At 42.2% G+C, this 22,901-nt stretch overlaps 1 long non-coding RNA gene across 1 annotated transcript; it reads right to left on the reverse strand.

Annotated features, from left to right (window-relative positions):
- Nucleotides 1–1,198: 1,198 nt before the first annotated feature.
- Nucleotides 1,199–19,698, reverse strand: LOC122901836. Its single transcript, XR_006383686.1, has 4 exons — nucleotides 19,672–19,698; nucleotides 19,103–19,187; nucleotides 1,929–2,089; nucleotides 1,199–1,314 (listed from the first exon to the last, which is right to left on the reverse strand). It is a non-coding gene; the product is annotated as an uncharacterized LOC122901836 (long non-coding RNA).
- Between the last annotated feature and the right edge of the window lie 3,203 nt (nucleotides 19,699–22,901).

Consider the following 22,901-nt stretch of genomic DNA (forward strand, 5'->3'; position numbering starts at 1 on the left):
CCATGAAAGTCAAGGACCCAGTCAGGGACCCTATACTCCCTAGCCCAGGGTAGACAGAAGTAGCTCAGGGGCACAAACATTCCAGAAATCTCTGAGTACAGGACAGAAGGGAAGAAAAAGCAGAGAAGTATGTCAGAAAGTCAATATTAATAATCATGATGATGATGATTATGATAATAATAATAATAAACGTAATGGCCACTAGGACTCTTATCCTGGCTCTCCTACTTAGAGGCTTGGTGACTTGAGCATTTCACCTCTCTCTTTCTCCACCTGTTACATGATGACGATTATCTACCCAGAACCTTGTCCCAAGGGTTGTCATAAGAACCAGATGAGATCACGTAAAAAAAATTTTTTTGAAGACGACAAAGTTGGTTTGTAAACTGTTCAGAATATTCATTCTTTTTAAGACTATTTAACATCAGTATGCAAAACCAGATACCACACCTAAATATTATACCAGGTAAATGAAATCTTAGCCATCTATTGATGGTTAAATAGGCATACAGTATATTTCTTAAAATAAATTAATGTTACTGGGAAATACATAAATACCCCCATTGCATAAAGCCAGTTACAGCATTTGCTAAAGTGGGCTTCCACCTCTTGGGCCAGTACAGTTTCAAGGGTCCCTAAGGCGTGCTCTGTACAACTCTGAGTGGGTGGTGCAAGTCTTTAGCTAGACCACATAAAAATTGTTTCTATTCTCACTGAATGCCGCTATCTCTATGATTTGTGAGTAGGCTGCTCAATGAGTTCAGAAAAACATTTCCTTCTAGCTCCAGCTGGCAAGATGTCAAGATTGAAAAACACATTTCCTGATTCTCTTTCTTGCCCCAATTGGGATGGATGACCCTAATTCTCACCACCCCATTTCCTTAAGCCATTAGCAGTGATTGAATCTCTGCCCATCCCAATGAGCCTCACACAGACGATTTTAATGCACAGCGGCACCCGTAATAGAGAGAACTATGTTGTGAAACTTCAAATTCACTTTTAATTTCATCTTTGACAGACCAAATTGAAGCCACGGGTTATACTTTGTTATGGCCGCTTAACACTAGCTGGAAATTTCAGGCACCCTCTGCTTTGTAAGTTTCCCTCTCCCATTAGCCTCAGATCAACTAAGAAATCTTCCACCTCTCTCCTGATGGCTTTCAGTTCACAGGAGTCCATCCATCATCATGGGGGGAGGTCATATAGACAGACAGCCAGAAGCCAATGTCCTTGAGGAGTTGGGGATCCAGCAGAAGAAACGAGACAGTCAAGTGTCCCCTGCCTCTCCATACATTCACACACACTTGTTGCGTGCTGTTGAGTGAGGAAGGAGTTTCATGAAACACACAAGAGCACTGTCAGTGATATTCACTCATTCTTAACCAGGCACCACTTGCCACAGAAGCTTGAGAGAAGACAAAGATAATACGGGCAACCCCACCGTGGACTACTCCCCCTTGCCTCTCTCTCAATAAGCCCACGATGAACTATGATCCCCATTAGATCCCCACTAGATAGATGAGGCACCAGAAGGCTTGCAAAGGTTGTGTACTGGGGGCACCTGGGTGGCTCAGTTGGTTAAGCATCCGCCTTTGGCTGAATCCAGGGATCAAGCCCTGCCAAACCTCAGGCTCCCTGCTCAGCGGGAGTCTGCTTCTCTCTCTAACTCTCTCGCTTCTCTTGCTCTCACTCTCTCTCTCCCAAATACATAAATAAAATGGGTGGCTCAGTTGGTTAAGCAGCTGCCTTCGGCTCAGGTCATGATCCCAGCGTCCTGGGATCGAGTCCCACATCGGGCTCCTTGCTCAGCGGGGAGCCTGCTTCTCCCTCTGCCTGCCACTCTGTCTGCCTGTGCTCGCTCTCTCTCCCTCTCTCTCTTTCTGATAAATAAATAAAATCTTTAAAAAAAAAAAAAAAAGCTTGCATACCTTGCCTAGTATACCATAGATGCTTGCTGCAGAGCAAAATTCCAACCGAGATTTATCTGATTCCCAAGCTTCTGCTTCTAAACCTTTATACTCAGCCAGCTTCCTTGTCTGCAGGAGTCAGTCAGGAAACCTTTGGGCTCTTGAGGGCGGTGTGTCTTGTACTGAGGGAAAAGAGGGGATGATGTCATCCAAACTGCACAGTGTGTATCCCCAGGGCCCAAAACGCTGCCCAGTATACGGTAGAAGCTCAATGTCTATTGAATGAGTGAACAGAAGGAAAAATGAGAAATGGTACAAACAAAGGCAAGAGATCAGTATAAGGACAGAGAGCAAAGGTGGGGAAAGGGAAAATGAGAACGTCGAAGGAGAAAGAAGAGCAGAGACCGCAACGCAGCGGAGCTCACGGCAGCAAGGCTTAGGTACCGAGGTCAGCCGAGCCCAGTGGAGTGAGGAAGGCTGCAAATTCTAGGGTGAGGGGCTTGCATTCAGTTCTATGCATGACTGCTAACTAAATTCCAAAAGAGGGGCCTCATAAGGCGGACGCCATCACTGAGAAGGATTAGTCCAGCTCTGTTGCGTGGGAGGGGCTGGAGGTAGAAGGACCAGAGACTGTGACACCAGCAGGTGACTGATGAACTCACTAGGGAGGACCCGGGGGCTCTGACTGGTGACCCAGGTAAGAGTTGAGTACAAAAACAAAAACAAAAACAAAAAACAAACAAGCAAACAAAAGCAAAACAAAAGAAAACAGAGCTAAGCACCAACTTGTGTCTCAGTTAAACAGACAAGAGCGTTGGGCCTGCCATTGTGTCCGCATTGTTTCCAGCAAGCAGAGGGCAGTGGGGTCCTGCAAGCTCTCTTCCTCCCAAGCAAGCAAGGAGATGGACATACTAAGAAAATAAGCAGCTCAGCCTCATGGCACAAAGAATTACTTCTAAAAATCTCTGGTCGCCAGGTCAAAAGAATTGGCGAATTGGCTACCAGTCCGAGCAAGTGGTTGGTTGCAAGTGCTTTTAATAATCTTCACGCACCCAGGGGCGCCTGGGTGGCTCAGTGGGTTGGGCCGCTGCCTTCGGCTCAGGTCATGATCTCAGGGTCCTGGGATCGAGTCCCGCATCGGGCTCTCTGCTCAGCAGGGAGCCTGCTTCCTCCTCTCTCTCTCTGCCTGCCTCTCTGCCTACTTGTAATCTCTCTCTGTCAAATAAATAAATAAAATCTTTAAAAAAATAATAATAATAATCTTCACGCACCTGAGAATTTTTTTTTTTTAAAGCCCTCAAATCGGAGCAGTTCCTTTGTCAAATTTAGATGAGTCATGTCATTAATAAGAGTCATGAAGTAGCCATTGCTATAAAGACTCCCCCAGCCAATAGCAAACATGTTGAAAACAAAGGCAGAGCCTTCTCCTTTTGGGGGAACCTCACAGTGGGTTCGGGTCAGAGGACGCAGAAACGAGAGCCTCGCAAATATTTACTACACTGGAGTTTTAACAACAAGAGCAATCAGAAAACTTAATTTTGGGGGGTAGAATGTGCTAAAATACCACCCCCAAATCCTTTCTGTGTAATGAAGTTCTCCCTGTGAAAACTCGGGCCCTACCTTGCAGGGCTGTTCTCTGTCAAGTACCGTTTCTCCTCCGAGAACTACAATCACGGCTGCTCTTTTCTCAGAATGAAAAACAGATACCAAGCAAGTCTTTGCGTTAATTCAGCAGCACATGAATGAGTTGTGAAAATTCCCTTTGCCAGAGAAGCAATCGGCTGTTTTACTACTCACCCAGCAGCCTCTATTTCCCACTTGGTACTGTATTTATGGATTTTATGGGGCTAAAAGAGGCTAGGAACTCCGTGTTGGACAAATTTGATATCTGTCCAACTAATGATAACAATTCACATTTAAGTGCATATCGTTAAAATCGTAATCTTTGTCCCAGACTCGAAGCTATTTTGTAATAAAGGTATTTTCAAGACGTTCAGATGCCAAACGGCTCCCCACTCTAGCAAATGATCTTACTGTTCAGCCAGTCAGGGGTTTGGTCTTGCACAGAGTCAGTTTCGACAAAGTTCCTGAAACACAACGTGATCTGAGAAATCAGAAAGTAGGCAGTGCGTGTTGCTGTTATGTGATTATCACTCAGTTTCTGAGGGGGGGCTCGTGCTGAGTGGTTCTGCTCCAGCATTCACCCCCAACACCTCACGCACTTACCTACCTGCCCGCTTTCCTCTGGTGGCTCATAGACCTTTGCTTTGGACTTTGCACGACACAGTCCGGGCCGTCCCTAATTCTGAGCTGCCAAGACTACAGTACGTAGCTGAAACACTTGAACACTCATGTGGAAGGAACTCAGCTTCTGCTTTTGGGTCATTTAGTAACAGTTGCTCTATTTCCTTTTCTTCTGTTAAGCAACTCTATTTCCACAGAAAAAAATATAACCAATGAATGATTCTTTTTATTGTTGTCTTACCAAGTACTGAAAGCAGTGATCATGAACCAAACCATGCCAGACGGTTCCATAACCTACCCTGTGCTCAGAGACCAATGTCACATCTGGCTGCATGACAGGAGCCCTTTCAGAGGGGAAATAAGAAAGAACTTAAATGACACGAAAAATTGTTTTTACAAGGAAAAAAAAGCATGGTTTAATTGTGATCTGATTCGACAGGAGACACACACACGTCCTGCTTGGAGCAAAAATACTGAGACTCTTGGGCAAATTATCAGGTTGACATTGAGTACACCTGTTTATTTTTTCTGCCTTTTGCCAGATGCTCAGCTCCACGGCCTGGTCTAGAACCTAAATATATCCTGTTAAAATACAGGAAGAAAGTGGATGCTTTCTTCCACAGGAAGACTTAACCTATAAATAAACACTATCACTGCCGCCATCCATTCTCAGGACTGCATTCCTGACTTCCTACCTGCACCAAGCAAAGCTGTGTCTCAGTATCACCTCAACCATCCTGCTATTGTGTAGGTGAATTAACTGCGACAAGATGAAGCGGTGTGCTCGAGACCCAATCACCAAAGCTAGAACCCAGGTGTTCTTTGACCCAAGGTTATACAAGTAATGATTGAAAGGTGATATCATTCCCTGATTTCCAGCTTCCAGCAATACCCAACTTTCCCGCCCATAGCGTCCGCCTCAACACACCTAACCTGGACGTCGCACCCAAAGGGAATGTCTTACTGTTGTTGTACCAACGTTTGGTTTGGTACAAACGTTGGTACAACGTTTGGATGTAGTTTCTTCTAGGCCATTTGGTTGACTGCTGCCTGTCTCAGATGCAGGGGTGATATACAAAATACTTAACAACTGAGATGGCCTAGGCACTCACCAATCAGAAGGGATACTGGGAAAACTCCAGAGCCCTGCTCCCTGGGAGCCCTCTCATTTCTCACCGCCTCCCAGGCATCCCTCCCCCCATTTCTGACCCTATTAGAGAACAGGCAGGCATTGGCCAAATGACTTAAGGGTTACATGCCCTTGCCGGGCTCTGATGGGCCAGGGAAGAACTGGTGATCGCACACGGCCCTTGGAATCGCCGCCTGGGAACAGGATGCATTCTCCCGCCTGGCCTGTTTGGAGGCAACCCAGCACTGAGTCTGGCTCCAATCCAGGCTGGTTCCAAGCCAGGAGGGAGTATGTGACAATGGGTGGTGAGTGCTCCCCAGTTCCTCAGTTGAGGCTGGAGGTGAAAAAGGGGAGGGTTTGTTAAAGGCAGATCTAAAATAGGAGTAGCCAGATATACGGGGTGAAATCATTAGAGAAGAATGATGGATTCTCAGAGTCTGCTGTAGACTGCACTGGAAGAGATTTTTTTTTTAAGTTGCTTTTATCATCTCCTATAGAATATAAGAGTCCCTCATAATTTTAGTTCAGTGATAGAAACTAGGCACATGCTAACTGGAAAGAGCATGCATAGGCTTTAGTGTTCCACCAATCTGGTCCAAGCTCCTTCCTCGTCAGGAAGAGAGCACACTTCCTATTTACCTAGAAATGATGCATTGGCAGAGAGAGTTCACGGATTCAAGATGAGTGTAGGAAAAAGGAAGTTAGTGGATAATAATTTGTCAGTGCTTCTCTACCATAATGCAAGAAAGATGGAACTCTGTTCTCCATGACTGGTAGTTTTAAACAGAAGCATTTGTAGGAAAAGTACAGCTAGGATAACTAGCTCCCCTTATCTACAGGCTATGTTCCCTGAGAACAGCCAACTCCCTCTGCCCTTATTCTACACCCAACAATCTGCCTTCAGATCTACAATCCAGTTTCCTGAGTAGACTTGCTTTAGAGCATCCTGTATACATAACTGGCCCCAATGTTCAAACAAAGCCTTCTCCTATTGCATTGTTTTTCATACTGGAGTCTTTAATCAAATACTCAGAGGTCCATGAATTCCTTAGGATAATCTTTAAATGTTGTGTTTTCATTTGAAAGATACATACAAAAATGTTAGCAAAAGCATCACCTGGATCACCACCTTTTTACAGAGTAATGCCATGTACTATCAATGCCCACACTGGATTTACCTTTAGGGCTGTCTCAATCAGGTGACCATTTAACGTCTCATAATGTAAGTATGAAAGCAGTATTTGTCAAATGGGGATATAGTCAACGGTCCACAAGTTCAAGTCTGAGAAACACTTCCTATTATAAATAACATGACAAGCCAATTTAAACATCAGTCTCTTGTAAGTTTGACTATGATGAATTAATCCCTCTCAACTTAATCATCCTGAGTGAAAGGGCCCAATAATTCTTGCATCTGGAAAGCTAAGGATCAGATCTGTGGTATCTGTCCCAATACACTTCCAGTCAGAGAAGCAACAAGCCAGGTGGCCTCCTCCTGCAAAGCTCTGCTCTTTTCTATGTGACACGTGGTTTGTGACCAGCTAATCAGACAAACTAATCTTAGATTTGAAATAGAAGACTTTGATTCAGGTAAGCCCTCTAATCTCCGCTCTCAACTTTGTCAAATGCAGGCACAGCTACTCCTACTACTAACAGGGATGTTAGGCTGATCACTTCAGACTTTCTGCCGTGCCAGTCTGTATGGCCCTGCTCCTGCAGTACCCTTAAGGGGATGACAAATGTGCCAAGGGACCGATGAGATGGGAGAAGGCTGAGAAAGAACATTTGCAGAAAGACCCCTGAGGTCTGAAGGGTAGCTCTGACAGGACTGTGAGAAGTTTCTTTAGGCAAACGGTGGATCTGAAAGACATCTCCCAGTCTGCTGGCAGAATAGCAGTCTGGGATGCAAACAACAAAGAAAGGGGACTCGTTGGCTCTTGTGAGCTCTTGGTGGATCAGGCTTCAGGTGTGGGCTCAGCACTGCCCTCAAGACAATTTCTTCCTGCTACTCTGCCCTGCCAAACACAGCATTGGCTCCACCCTCAGGCTGGCTCCCCTCATGAACACAGGATGGCTGCCAGCAACATGCAGACCACACAGGCTTCCTTATTGGGACATGTTTCTGCTCAGCATTCCAAGTGAAAATTCCAAGATTCACCCTGATTAGAGTCCTCATTGATACCTCTCTTCTCCAACATTCACATCTAATAAGTCAGAAAATGATTGGTTCTGCCTTCAAAATATATACAGCATGCAACCACCTCTCCCCACATCCACTGCTACCCTCTGTTCCCAGCCATCAGCATTTCACCTGGCTTATCAGAGGCATCTTCCGGCTTCTGCTCCTTTTCCCCCTATAGCAGCCTGGGTGATACTTTAAAAATGTAAGTCAGATCATGTCACTGCTCAGAATCTTCCAGCGGCTCCCCATCTCACATGAGTATAAGCAAATGGCCTTGCAATACCCGGTAAGCACATGACCTGGCTTCCTGTACTCTTTCAGACCTCAGCATCCATCACAACCTCCCTTTCTCATGCTAGGTGTACTCAGATTCTGATCAGGGACATTAGACTGACTGTCCTCTTTGCCTGGGACACGCAGCTTCTGGAGAGCCACATGGCTCACCTTCAAGTCACTCTGCCAATGAGACCTACCCAGGATGGCCCATTGAAAACCAAAAGGCCCACAAGACTCCCTGCACTCAAAACCTCCCTATCCTCCTTATTTTTTCCTACAGTACTGCCCAACTCATGTATTTATCAATTTATCAGCTCTTTCCTCTTAGTTAGAAGGTAAGGGATCTATGTCTGTTTGTTTCACTGATGCAGGTGCTCAAAAAACTTTGTTGAATGGTTGGATGGATGAATGGGACAGGCTCTGACACCCTATCTACTTCTGAACTCTTAGTGGCGGGGAATGCCTACGGCGATGAAGTTAGGAGTGGGACCTACCAAAGTTGGGCCATGCTGTGTGTCTTCAAAGCCTGGAATTTCAATTATGCTCTAAGGAAGAAAGTGATAAGAATCAACAGATAATCAATGAGGTGAGCTGTACCTGTGGTGCTTATTAAAAATGATCACTCTCAGATCTAACCACAAACTTACAAATCAAAATTTCAAAGGGCAGGGATTATAAATCTCCTTCATTATTCACGTGTATAAACACGTGGCAGGAGCAATATAGGTATACTATGAAGCATAACAAGTATGACAAAGAGAACTGAGATATAATAAACAGTATTAACCCATGAGAAGAAAGAGAGTTTAAATGGAGCAAAGAAGATGTTCTTGGATTTAGGAAAAGGAAACCCAAAGGCCCAAACCTGGGAACAGTTTTCTAGTACCGCCAAAGGGACAAAGACTAGATCTTAGGATTACAGATAATCTGGTCCCTAGACAGGACTCCGAGGTAATTCATCAGGCTCCACAGTGGGAACCAGTCTGCAGAAGCATCATATCAGCTTATTAGGGCTGCCCTAACAAAGTTTAAACTAACTAGTTGGTTTAAACAGTTTATTATCCCACAGTTCTGGAGACTAGAACTTTGAGATCAAAGTGTCAGCAAAATTGATTCCATCTGAGTAAGGGCTGTGAGGAAGCATTACTTCTGTGCCTGTCCCTCAGTTTTTGATGGTTCACTGCTAATCTTGGGTAACCTATAATCTTGGTGTGTAGAAGTATCACCCCAATACCTGAATCTCTGCCTTCATCTTCACATCATTTCCTCCCTCTCTATGTATCTGTGCCCAAATTTCACTTCTTTTTAAAATTTATTTATTTATCTGAGAGCAAGTGAGCAGGGCAGGGGGTGGGAGGGTAGGCGGAGAGAGAAAGAGAAGCAGACTCCATGCTGCACATGAAGCCCGACCCGGGGCTCAATCTCAGGACCCTGAGATCATGACCTGAGCCAAAACCAAAAGTCAGCAGCTCAATTAACTGCACCACCCTGGGGGCCCCTCCACTTTTTCTTATTATAAAGAGATGTTATGGGGGGGAAGACGGGTGTGGAGAGGGTGGTTGGGTTATGGACATTGGGGAGAGTATGTGCTATGGTGAGTGCTACGAAGTGTGTAAGCCTGACGATTTACCCCTGGGGCAAATAATACATTACATGTTAATAAAAATAATTAATTTAAATAAATAAATAAATAAATACAAGATAAACTGTAATGTTTAAAAAGAAAAGGTAATGTTACAGAAGCATATGTACTGATGTATACGGCTGTTTACATCCTATTGTTAAGGAACAAATGCAGGATTTATATTTGTACATATATATGTCTATATGTGTAATTATACATTTAAAATATTTCCTTTTGGGGACACCTGGGTGGTTCAGTCAGTTAAACATCTGCCTTTGGCTTGGGTCATGATCCTAAGGTCCTGGTATGGAGTCCTGCTTCAGGCTCCTTGCTCAGCAAGGAGTCTGCTTCTCCCTCTCCCCCTCCCCCTGCTTGTGCGCTTGCTCTCTCTCTCTCTCTGACAAATAAATAAATACTTTAAAATTTTTTTCTTCTGAATATTTACACACACAGGCAAAAATCTGGAAGAATATATGTATTTTTTAATTTGCACGAGAGAGAGAGAGAAAACACAAGAAGGAGGGCAGAGAAAGAGAGAGGAGAAAAAGAAACTTAAGCAGACCCTGCACTGACACAGAGTCCAACACAGGGCTCGATCTCATGACCCTGAGATCATGACCTGAGCAGAAACCAAGAGTCAGTCTCTTAACAGACTGTGCCACCCAGGTTCCCCATTGAAGAATACTTCTAAGTTGAAACTGTTATGATCTTTGGGAGCTGGGGGTCTGGTTAGATTATAATTTCCTTTTGTTTGCTTAAATCTTTATTTCTTGATTTTTCCACATAAATATGCAATATTCAAAAATGGTATTTTTGTCACTTAAATATAATTAGATTACCATTTTGTTAAATTTCATGCCAGTTTATAGGACTAGAATTTGCTTTTCACATTTTTATAGTCATATTTAATTAATCTCTGCATCTGAAGGAGAGTTCTTAAGTGTTACTTCTTTGTTCAACAATAAAATTATCATTTTTACTCAATTTATTTAAACTAAAAAAGAAGAAATGTTCACCCATTTCTCTTACTTCCACCACCCTTGCCCCGTTCTCTGTATCTATGAGCTTATTTATATATTTTTTTGGTTTAGATGCCATATATAAGAGATCATAGGATATTTGTCTTTCTCTGTCTTATTTCACTTAGCACAATACTCTTAAGTTCTGTCCATGTTATCACAAATGGCAATATTTCAGTCTTTTTTATGGCTAAGTAATATTCTGGGGGGGAGGGGTATACCCTAATTTCTTTAGCCATTTAGCCATTTAGCCATGAATGGATACTTGGGCTACTTACGTGTCTCACATTGTAAATAATGCAGCAACGAACATGAGGGTGCATGTATCTTTTTGAATTAGTGTTTTCATTTTCTTCAAATAAATACCTAGAACCAGAATTGCCAGATCATGTAGTATCTCTATTTTTAATTTTTTTGAGGATCCTCCACACTATTTTTCATCACAGCTGTGCTAATTTACATTCCCATCAAGGATACAGAAGGGCTCCCTTTGCTCCACAACCTCACCACCATTTGTTATTTCTTCTTTTTGATAACAGTCATTCTAACATGTGTGAGGTGTTATCTCCTTGTAGTTTTCATCTGCATTACCCTGATGATTAGTGATGATTACCTTTCCAAGAACCTCCTGGCCATCTGTGTGTCTTCTTTGGAAAAATGTCCAGATTCTCTACCCATTTTTTAAATTGGATTCTTTGGGTTTTTTCTATTGAGTTGTGGAGTCCTTTCTGTATTTTGGAGACTAGACCCTTATTAGAGATATGATTTGCAAGTATTTTGCCCAATTCAGTAGGTTGAGCTTTCATTTTGTTGATTGTTTCCTTTGCTGTGCAGAAGCTTTTCAGTTTGATGTAGTTCAACTTGTTTTGCTTTTGTTGCTTTTGCTTTTGGTGTCAGATTTAAAAAGTAATCACTAAGGGGAGCCTGGGTGGCTCAGTCAGTTCAGTGTCTGACTCTTGATTTTGGCTCAGGTCATGATCTCAAGGTCGTGGGATCAAGCCCTGTAACGGGCTCTGCACTGAGCGTGGAGCTTGCTTAAGATTCTTTCTGCCCCTCCCCTCACTCCCTGTTCTCACATGCACTCTCTCTCTCTAAGATTTTATTTATTTACTTGACACAGAGACAGAGAGATCACAAGTAGGCAGAGAGGCAGGCAGAGAGAGAGGGGGAAGCAGGCTCCCTACTAAGCAGAGAGCCTGATGCAGGGCTCGATCCTAGGACCCTGAGATCATGACTCAGACGAAAGCGGAGGCTTAATCCACTGAGCCACCCAGGCATCCCCTCTCTCTCTCTTAAAAAAAAATCATCACCAAGACCTATGTCAAGATCTTACCATCTATGTTTTCTTCTAGCAGTTTCACATTGTCAGGTCTTACATTCAAGTATTTAATGTTTTAATTTAATTTTTGTGTGTGTTTTAAGATAGTGGTCTAGTTTCATTCTTTAGCATGGGACTGTCCAATTTTCCTAAGACCATTTGCTAAAGAGACAGTCCTTACCCCATCATATATTCTTTGCTTTTATAATTGACCGTATGTTTGTGGGTTATTTCTGGGCTTGCTACTTTGTTCTACAGTCTATGTGTCTGTTTTTAATGCCAATACCATATTGTTTTAATTACCATACCTTTTTAATAGTTTGAAATCAGGAAGTGTGATGCCTCCAGCTCTGTTCTTCTTTCAAAAGATTGCTTTAGCTATTTGGCCTTTTTTATAGCTCCATACAAATCTTAGGATTTTTTCTATTTTTCTAGGATTGTTCTATTTCTGTGAAAAATGCCATTAGAATTTTGGTAGAGATTTGGGTAGTATAGACTTTTTAACAATATTCATTCTTCCAACTCACGAGCACAGAATATTTTTCCACTTATCTCTGCCTTCTTCAGTTTTTTTTCATTAATGCCTTGTAGTTTTTAATATACAAGTTTTTCACCTCCTTGGTTAAATTCTTTTCTGGGTATTTTATTCTTTTTGATGCAACTGTAAATGAGATTGTCTTAATTCTCTTTCTGATAGATCATCATTAGCATATAAAAATATAACATATTTTTGAGTATATATTTTGTACTCTACACTTCTATTGAATTTGTTTATTCTAACAACGTTTTGGTGTATTCATTAGGGTTTTCCTGTATATATTATTATGTCATCTGCAAATAGTGAATTTTACTTCTTTCTTTCCAGTTTGGATAACTTTTATTTCTTCCTCTTACCTAATTTCTCTGGTTACTACTTTCAATACTATGTTGAATAAAAGTGCAAGAGTGGTCATGCAGGTCCTATTTCTGGTCTTAGAGGAAAAGCCTTCAGATTTTCGGCACGGAGTATGATGTTAGCTGTGGACTTGTTGTATATGGCCTTTATTATGTTGAGGTGCATTCCCTCTATACCCACTTGGATGAGAGTTTTTATCATAAATGGATGTTGAATGTTGTCAAATGCTTTTTCTATATCTATCGAAGTAATTATATGATTTTTATCCATCTTGTTAATGTGGTACATCACACTGATTTGTGGACATTGAACCATCCTTGCATTCCTGGAAAAAGCCTGCTTGATCCATGGTATACGATCCTTCTAATGTATTGTTGAATTTGGTTTGTCAGTATTTTATTGAGGATTTTTGTATTTATGTTCAGCAGGGATATTGGTCAGCAATTCTCTTTTCTTGTGGCATCTTTGCCTGGTTTTGGTATTAGGGTAATGCTGACCTTGTAAAATTTGTTTATAAGAGTTCTCTGCTCTTCTATTTTTTTTTTTGAATAGTTTGAGAAGGATTTGTATTAATTCTTGTTTGAATGTTTGGTAGAATTCACTAGTGAAGTCATCTGGTCCCAGACTTTGGTTGTTGGGAGATTTTTGATTATTGATTCAATCTCCTTATTAGCAATCAGTCTATTCAGATTTTCTATTTCATCATGTTTCAGTCTTGGTAGGTTGTATGTTTCTAGGGATTTATCCATTTCTTCTAGGTTGTCCAATTTGTTAATGTAAATTGTTCACAGTAGTCCCTTTGGATCTTCGTATTTCTGTGGTATCAGCTGTAACATCTCCTCTTTCATTTCTGATTTTATTTGGGTCCTCTTTTTTTCTTGGCGAGTCTAGCTAAATGCTTTCAATTTCATTTATCTGTCCAAAGACCCAGCTCTTAGTTTCATTCATCTTTTCTATTATCTTTTCAGTCTCTATTTCATTTATTTCTGCTCTAATCGTTGCTTTTTCCCCCTTCTACTACTTTGGGCTTCATTTATTCCTTCAACTTGCTTGAGGTGTAAAGTTAGGTTTTTACTTGAGATTTTTCTTGGATTTTTTTTTGTTTCGTTTTTTTAAGATTTATTCATTTGAGAGAGACAGAGACAGAGTGGATGAGCAGGTGGAGGGGCAGAGAGAGGAGGCAGACTCCCCACTGTGTTGGGAGCCCAACATGGGGCTTGATCCCAGGACCCCAAGATCATGACCTGGGCCAAAGTCAGATGCTTAACCAACCGAGCCATCCAGGTGCCCTTCTTGTTTCTTGAAGTAGGAATTTATCACTATAAACTTCCCTCTTAGAACCGCTTTTGTTCTTAACTATAGAGAACAAACTGATGGTTACTGAAAGGGAGGTGGGGGAGGATGGGCTAAATGGGTAATGGTTAAGGAGGACATGTGATGAGCATCAGGTGTTGTATGTTAGTGATGAATCACTAAATTCTGTATCTGAAACTAATACTGTAGGCTAACTAACTGGAATTTAAATAAAAACTTAGAAAACAAGATGCCTGGGTGGCTCAATTGGTTAAGCATCTGACTTTGGCCCAGGTCATGACCTTGAGGTCCTGGGATCAAGCCCCACGTTGGGCTCTGTACTGAGCATGGAGTCTGCTTAAGATTCTGTTTGTCCCTCTCCCTCTGCCCCTCTCCCTGCACTTGCTTGCTCTCTCTCCAAAAAAAAGGGGGAGGGAGAAAAAACTGCTTTTGCTGCATCCCATAAATTTCAGTATGTTACATTTCTATTTTCATTTGTTTCAAAATTTTTTAAAATTTATCTTTCAATTTGTTTGTTGAACCACTGGTTATACAAAAGCATGTTGTTTAATCTCCACATTTGTGAATTTTCCTGTTTACTTCATGTAATTTATTTCTAGTTTCATACCACTGTGGTCAGAAAAGATGCTTGATATGATTCATTCCTCTTAAATGTATTAATACTTGTTTTGTGGCATTTGATCTATCTTGGAAAGTGTTCCAGGTATACTTGAGAAGAATGTATATTCTATTGCTTTTTGGATGGAATACTTTGTATATATCTATTAAGTCCATCTGGTCTAATGCATCATTTATTTTTTTATTTTTTTTTTTAAAGATTTAATTTATTTATTTGAGAGAGAGAGACAGTGAGAGAGAGCATGAGCGAGGAGGTCAGAGAGCGAAGCAGACTCCCCATGGAGCTGGGAGCCCGATGTGGGACTCGATCCCGGGACTCCAGGATCACGCCCTGAGCCGAAGGCAGTCGTCCAACCAACTGCGCCACCCAGGCGTCCCCTAATGCATCATTTAAGGCCAATGTTTCCTTATTGATTTTCTGTCTGGGTGATCTACCCATTATTGTAAGTTGGCTATTAATGTCCTCTACTATTTTTCCTTTAGGTCTGTTAATATTTGCTTTATACATTTAGGTGCTTCTATATTGGGTACATATTCATGTTATTATCTCCTTGTTGGATTGACCCTTTTATCATTATGTAACACCCTTTCTTGTCTCTTACAGTCTTTTGTTTTAAAGTCTATTTTGTCTGCTAGAGCTCTAGCTATTCCAGCTTACTTCTGGTTTCCATTTGCATGGAATGTCTTCTTCGATTCCTTCACATTCAGTCTGCATGCGTCCTTACATCTAAAGTGGTCTTTTCAGATAACATGTTTTTTTATCCATCCAGCCACTCTGTCTTTTGATTGGAGAATTGAGTCCATTTATATTTAAAGTAACTATTGACCGGTATGTGTTTATTGCCATTTTGTTCATTGTTTTCTGATTGTTTTTATAGTTCCTCTCTGTTTCTTTCTTCTGTTGCTCTCTTCCTTGACGGTGGGATGACTTTTTTAGTGATAAGCTTACATTCCTATGTTTATCTTTTGTGTATTTATTATAGTTTTTGCTTTGTGATTACATTAGGCTTATTTGTGACAACTTATGTATGACAACTTATAGCAGTTTAAGTTGATAACATCCCTTTTTATAAGGCATCCCTTTATATAATCCCAGTCATATTGGACTAGATGCCACTCTACTCTTAATCTTAACTAATTTCATCCACAATGACTCTATTTCCCAATAAATTCACATTCCAAGGTACTGGGGATAGAACAACAACATATGAATTTGTTGGGGACACAATTCAACCCACAACACATCCATTTCTCTTGTGATTTTAAGATCACTAAACAACCTTCTGATTACTAGGATGGTTCCCCAAAATATTCAGGATTTAGCAGTGAGGGTCCAGGAGAACATAGATGAGTGTTTTGATCACTAGAGATGAATGTCTCTATTGTAAACTGACATTCTGTTCTTTCAAGAGTCTTCAATGAGCATGAATCAATCCCATGGAGCCTGGTCACTCTAGTTGTATTGACAATGAGTTTTGAGGACTATGCAATAGTGATAACCTCTCATTAGGCCCTGTTTGCAGAATTAGCTAACTTTTCTCTCTGACATTACTGTATCCTCTCTATAACTGGTAATCACTCTATAGCTCTATCTTAGAAGATTCAAAAAAAAAAAAAAAAAAGGTGTTCAGCTAGTAATGCTAAACGCCCCTAGTACACATCCTTCACCAGTCCTGTTTCTCAGCAGTCTCCAAACCTAACCTATTTCTAAGGCTCTTAGGCCTGACATCCTCAGATATGAAGGCTGTCATACTGTGTGCCCGTGTGCCCTCATTAACAAGGGAATAGAGGTACCTGTGTGACAAATGGAGAATCCCAGATATTTTGCCACAGATTGTCCATTCTTTCACCGGCCCCATCTTCCCTGAATAACAGGTATTTTGAAAAGGAGTAATCTTCTGAAAGTTGGTACTGCAGACCAAGGTAGATAGAGCTATCAACCCATGAAATACCCACCTGCCTTTACTACCTCTGGCAGGATAGCCCTCAGTACCCTTTGTTACTTGGGAGCCTCCACTGAGAAGAATGAAATTCTTGATTTCAACTTAAACAAATAATTTTGTTTGTATATACTTTTCTGGTTCCATCAAATATCATTCAAGTTCTATGTCTGTGGAGAGAACCCTAGGCTAAGACCTAAGTGGAGGTTCTTAAGGGCCCCAGACATTACCATAAACTGGGACAACTGTTTTCTTTCTTATTTATTTATTTATTTGATAGAGAGAGAGATCACAAGTAGGCAGAGAGGCAGGCAGAGAGAGAGGAGGGGAAGCAGGCTCCCCACTGAGCAGAGAGCCTATTGTGGGGCTTGATCCCAGGATCCTGAGATCATAACCTGAGCTGAAGGCAGAGGCTTAACCCACTGAGCCACCCAGATGCCCCCAACAACTGTTTTCTTATATCAGCTTAGGCATTTTATCAATCATACTCCTTGTTCTATCCGTGGAAAAGTATATCAAATGGCCTTAAAATGGCTGTTATGGTTGGTTAATTCTGTGGGCCATAAGCACTAAGTTTAGAGTTTTAGATCCACTTCAGCTTTCTTCAAAACTCAAAACAGAGTAGCCCAAACTTGAGTGCAATGAGATTTCCAAACCCTAGTGGTTCACCCAGAAATTTAATACAACAAAATTTTAATACAGTAGAAGGCTCTTAATGAAACACTACTTAACTAACTTATGGGATTAATCTTCACTCTCTAACTATCTGTAACCCCCACTGATGCCAGGTGCATTGAATACTAAGAGGCTACTCTTTTTTTTTTTTTTTTTAAAGATTTTATTTATTTATTTGACAGAGCGAGATCACAAGCAGGCAGAGAGGCAGGCAGAGAGAGAGGAGGAAGCAGGCTCCCTGCTGAGCAGAGAGCCCGATGTGGGCCTCGATCCCAGGACCCTGAGATCATGACCTGAGCCGAAGGCAGCGGCTTAACCACTGAGCCACCCAGGCGCCCAAGAGGCTACTCTTAAACACAGTATTTTTCAAAATGTAAGTCTTCATGTCAATTTACTTGGTTAACATAAATTCGCTAGGTCATGACTGGCATTTTAAATTAAAATAAAACAGTATAGGACAATTATGCTGTATGCTTAAAATCAGTTATTTATTCTAAAATGTGTTTATATCTATTATATAAAAAAAGGAAGTATGAGTGCAAAAAAGAAAACTCAAAACAAATAAACTTTAAAACCAGACATGAAAAATGACATAAAAGAAGCTGAATTCTTTGAAAAAGAGGAAGGTCACTAAAAAAAAATACAATAAATAAATCATAAAAATCTGGTGTCCAATTAGTTGCAAGCTAGAAAACTGTAAAAGATAAGGAAAGAAATTATAAAGACTAAAATAACTCCACAGTAATACTGTTTTACAAGTGCCCTGAAGCTCTCTCTACCACTGTAGAAAAGCAAAGGTTGGAAATCCTAAACCCAAAGTATTAAGAGTGGGGCTTATACAAGAAAAACAAGGAGTATTTCCAATCATCAGACCCACACAGTGAGTCCAACACCTAAAAACTGGGGAACAAACATGCAATTATATGCTTCAAGTAAAAAGAAAAAGTTTAAGGCTTAAGTTGTCTTGTAAGTCTAAATCATACATGTTAAAAGGACTCATATTTTTAAATTTTGCCCAGTCTTTAGAATATGATGAAATAGAATTTGAATGCTATAAACTCATCTTACCTATCAACAAAGGAAGGAATTACAAGGCATACCTTTAATGTATCAAAGAACACAGTCAGATGGCTAGAGTATAAGACAATAGGATCACACCCAATACAGAGAAAGTAATAGTCTCACATCAGGAAGGACTAACCATTTATAAGCTAAAGATTTGTAATCAGTCCAGATAACCAGTTTTCTGTGATGCTTTTCTGTCTCCTCCTTCTTGCTATCATCTTGCCCCACTAAAACTGGCTACTCCCTCATGTCCCACTGGCTGCTGTGTTTGTCTAGTCAGGGACCTACCAAAGCCTCTGAAATAATTCCCTATACATCATTGTTTATATACACATGTCCATCATCTAGACACTAAGCTCCCAGAAGACAAAGGACCAGGTCTTGTCTTATATTTCTAGCATCAGCCTGAGGCCTGGTACTTGGTAGATATTTAGTAAACTTCGGGGGAAAGATTTTATTTATTTATTTGAGAGAGAAAAGAGGGAGAGCACAGAGGGAGAGTGAGAGGGAGAAGGAGACCCCCCAATGAGCAGAGCCCAACGTGGGACTCGATCCCAGGACCCTGAGATCATGACCCAAGCCAAAGGCAGATGCTTAACTGACTGAGCCACCCAGATGCCCTAGTATTTAGTAAATTTTAGTTGAATGAATGACTATGCACTATAAGACAAGGTGTTGTCCTAATTTTTGTCCTAATTTTCAATAAAAATGGAAGGTAACTCACTTTGAAGTGAACTGTAAATTTTGCAATTAAAAAAAAAAGAGGGGGATTACAGTAATACAAGCAGGAGGGCACTGGTGCATTTTTAAGCTCAAAAAGAGAATCACTGGAAAGGTCAAAGTTCACTAGACTTTTACAGCTTTGTTGAAATAACCACTATAAACATTCTACTCACTTTGCCTTGACTCTGGATTTGATATGAACCCTTCTTTGATTTTTGGTTCCCTGTTCGGGATCTTGACACTTCAAAGGAAGTCCCCCTAAACAGACAAGACAGGATGCTGGTCACTGAAAAGGAAATGCAGAGACATTTTATGTCTCTAGAGTAGAGATAACTGATAAGCTGATTTTCTAGCACAAATCAGAGAAGACTGGCTAGCCTGGGAAAACAATGGAGGAAAACTATTGCTTTATTTTTAGGTTTGTCCCTCCATCTCTAAATACCCAAAATGTGGTCATTTTTATTAGCTAAATTACATAAACAACGTACTTCTCCTGATAACAGTGTAATACGTACTGACTGTAGAAAAGCTGCAAAGGAATAAAAAGTATAAAGCAAGAGGAAAAAGAAAAAAAAACATACTCATAATCCTATGACACCAGGACTTCTAATCATTTGGCACATTCACTTCCAATTATCTTTTTTGCTGTTTTCTTTATATAGTTGAGATTACTATACATGATGCCTTTTTATGGTCTTAAGCTAACAAGGGAAGTCCTCATATTTAGTTTTCTTCTACTTACCCTGTCCCATGAAGAGTTTTCCTTTTCCACAACTCCAAATTTTCTAGAAAAATCTTTCTCTAGATAATAAAATCAGTGAGATTTTATTAATCAATCAAAAAATGTTTATTGAATACAAGCTGTGTACAATATATCAAACTGATATTGAAATAAACACACAGAAATAAATATGAATATGTTTAAAGAACTTAAAAAGCAGGCTGAGAAAACAAACCATCTGTACACAAAGAAAACTTGTCAAATAATCCCCATGTAATTAGTTAGGTGATAAAGGGGTACAGAAGGGGTGATACCAAAAGTAGCTTAGAAGTAAGTGGACACTCATGACTCTGACAGCTAAGACTAGATAAACTTTACATGAATCCTTTCACTGAATCCCCTAGTGAACCTTGTGAGGTGGATACTTTTTCTCCATTTTACAGCAGTGGGAAGTGCACTGCAAGCAAATGCATAATTTGACTCAAATCAAAAAGCTAATTAGTGGTGGAACTGAGATTCAACCAGTCTGTCTCCAAAGTTGGGCTCTTAACACGGCCTTCCCGATGTCCAAAAGCTTAAGAGAAACGGAAGAGGCAAAAGAAGAGGGGGACACATCCAATCAAGTGGTAGCATAAAGGAAAGGAGGAACTTGCAACCTATGGTTGGGAGTAGAGAACGGGCACCAAGGGGTAAACAAATGCAATACAGGTCACTTTGTAATGATGAGCTTCGAGAAGATCACTATGGGCAGGGCAGGAATGAAGGCAAGTTGTGTCTCTACCAGAAGTCATCTTCCCTGGAGACTTCCTGTCCTTTTGAGGTCGGACTAGCCGCCTCAACTTCAGGCAGCCCTGACCTTTCACCCCACCATTCCCTACAGGTTTGGGGAGATGGGGTTTCTGGAACAAATACCCTCATGCTTCCCGGATGCTCACATACCTCGATCCACGCTCACACTCACACACCTCCTCCCGGGAAAAGAGCCCCTCACGACTTCCTCTGCAAGTTTCCGACATGGGGCCCCCCAGAAACAAAGACCTCACGTTCAGAACCGGGAGCGCCCGGGCTCTCCCTGGATGGATGGAAGAATCCGGCAGGAATCCCACTGAAACCCCATCGAGCTCCCGCCCCTCAGTCGGCCTCCGCCTTCCACCCAAAGCACAGCGAGGCCGCGCGCTCCACTCGGAAGCCCACGCTTAATTCAGCGGCCCGACCACAGGGGAACCGGCCCCGGCGGGCGGCGGCGCTCTCCGCCAGCCGCCCCTCCTTCCGGGTTTCTGCGCGGACTTCTGCCGACCCCCGTGCCGCCCCCGGCCCTCGGCAGTGCGCCCAGCTAGCCGGGACGCGCGGACCCAGCGGGGCGGCAAACCTGGCGGGAACCCAGCCGGAGTGCCGCGAGCAGCGCGGGAAACAGAGCTCGACGCCACTTCCGACGTCAGGAAGCGCTCTACAGCCCGCCGAACGCCTTCCCGAAGTCCGGCTTTGGCGCGCGGGTTGGTCGGCGGGCGCGGAGGGGGCGTGGCCACCCTCTGCCCCGCCCCGGCCGCGGGCCTGCCCCGAGCGCCCTCGCCCCGCCTCCCGGGGCCCCTCCTCGAGCCCCCTCTGGTGCCCTTCTCCCCCACGTCCCGCTCGGTTGTCGTTCCTTCTCTGCCGAGCCCCGTCTCCTCCTCTACCCCTCACTCTCCTCGCTCGGGAGGGAAGGGGCCCCAGGCGGAGGAGCGGACCCCTTCCTCCCCCCGGCTGCTGGAAGCTGTGGAACTTGGAACCCGGCCGGGCAGCCCGCTGCGTCCCGGAGCTTCCGGACCCAGAATCTGTAAACACGGAGCCAGTGACACTCGGCCAGCAGGTTAAAGGCGCGGAGTTGGGTTTCCAGGAGGCTCTTCTGGCAAATTAAGCTTTCCACATTTTCCTTCCTTAGGAGCGGGGGAAGTAAGGCCAGGTTGCGTGCGGCTCAGAGGAATTGTCTGGACGCGGAAGGGGCTTGTGACCCTGAGGCGCGGTGGAGAAAGGGCAAGGTGTTTAAAGAGCAAAAGTCAGATCCCCTCGCGGTGTGGGCCGGCGGATCCGAGGGGATCTAAGCCCCCTTGACTCCCCTTCGTGTGCCTTCCAGGCCATTGGCTTGCTAGAACCATTTCCAACGCCTTTCCTCAAGGCTTCACTGGAGACACTGGAGCCAGTATTTTAGGTGGAGGGGAGGGGATTACAACACCAACTCTTAGAAATTTAGAGTCAACGTTTTGATTTGACCAAAAAGCAAAACGATGTGCTCAAAAAATAAAATAAAAGCCAGATGGAACTGCAGAAAAATGGTCGGATCTAGAGTAAAAAGACTGGGTTAAATCTTGGTATTACCTCTAGCCAGTTTTAGGTCTTGTAATAAGTCAACGAAGCTTTTTGAGACCACTTCTTCTTCTATAAAATGGAATAATAATCCCTATCCTCGTGTTGTAAGGAAAAACAGATAATGCATGTGACAGTGTAAACTATAAAATGCCATACAAATGTAAGCTATTTTATCTTCAGAGATTTATGGCCTAATCCAAGGAGAAAAAGAAACAAGATAGCTTAACCTTGACTTCCAACAAGCACCACAATGAAAGCCACATTTCCCAACACTGTTTTAGCCATGCTTTGAAGAAGACCCCAGGGACCTGTGAAACAGTCACAAAATTCTTGCAAAATTGTCTTAACCAGGGTGCTTGTATTTTACCATAATTTAAAAAAAAAAATAGCTTGTCATTTAATACATCTGAGAAGAGGGAATGTTATGAATCAAAGACAGTGACAAAATAGTGAAAAAGGAGATAAAGACTAGGAAATACTCAGTTAAGCCAAATAAAACACGTTGAGTGTTGTTTTGCTACAGAATTCCTCAGAGCCTTAGGTATGCATGTTGTGACTCAAAAGAGATTCCCACGAATCAGCAAGCAAGGCTGATGGTCTGTTAAGAAATGCACTTGTACACCAAGCCCGTCCTTTATTCACATCTTCATCCCAAACACATTGAACTAATCTCATACCCTGGATTTCTAAGCTTTAGGACCCCAGGCAAATCATTGCAATTTCCCCTTCTTTATCTGTGGCCAAACGCTTGCAAAGAATTAAACCTCATAGATTCATTAACTAAGTTTTTATTGAGTGCCTGCGTGCCACGCCTAGCACAGGACTATTGGTACACAAGCACTTAAAGCAAGTAAAAACTTCAGCCCTTAAGGAGTTCAAGTTACGGAAGGAGACAAGCACAAATAATG

The sequence above is a fragment of the Neovison vison genome, chromosome 3 (assembly GCF_020171115.1).
Source record: "Neovison vison isolate M4711 chromosome 3, ASM_NN_V1, whole genome shotgun sequence".
NCBI lineage: Eukaryota > Metazoa > Chordata > Mammalia > Carnivora > Mustelidae > Neogale > Neogale vison.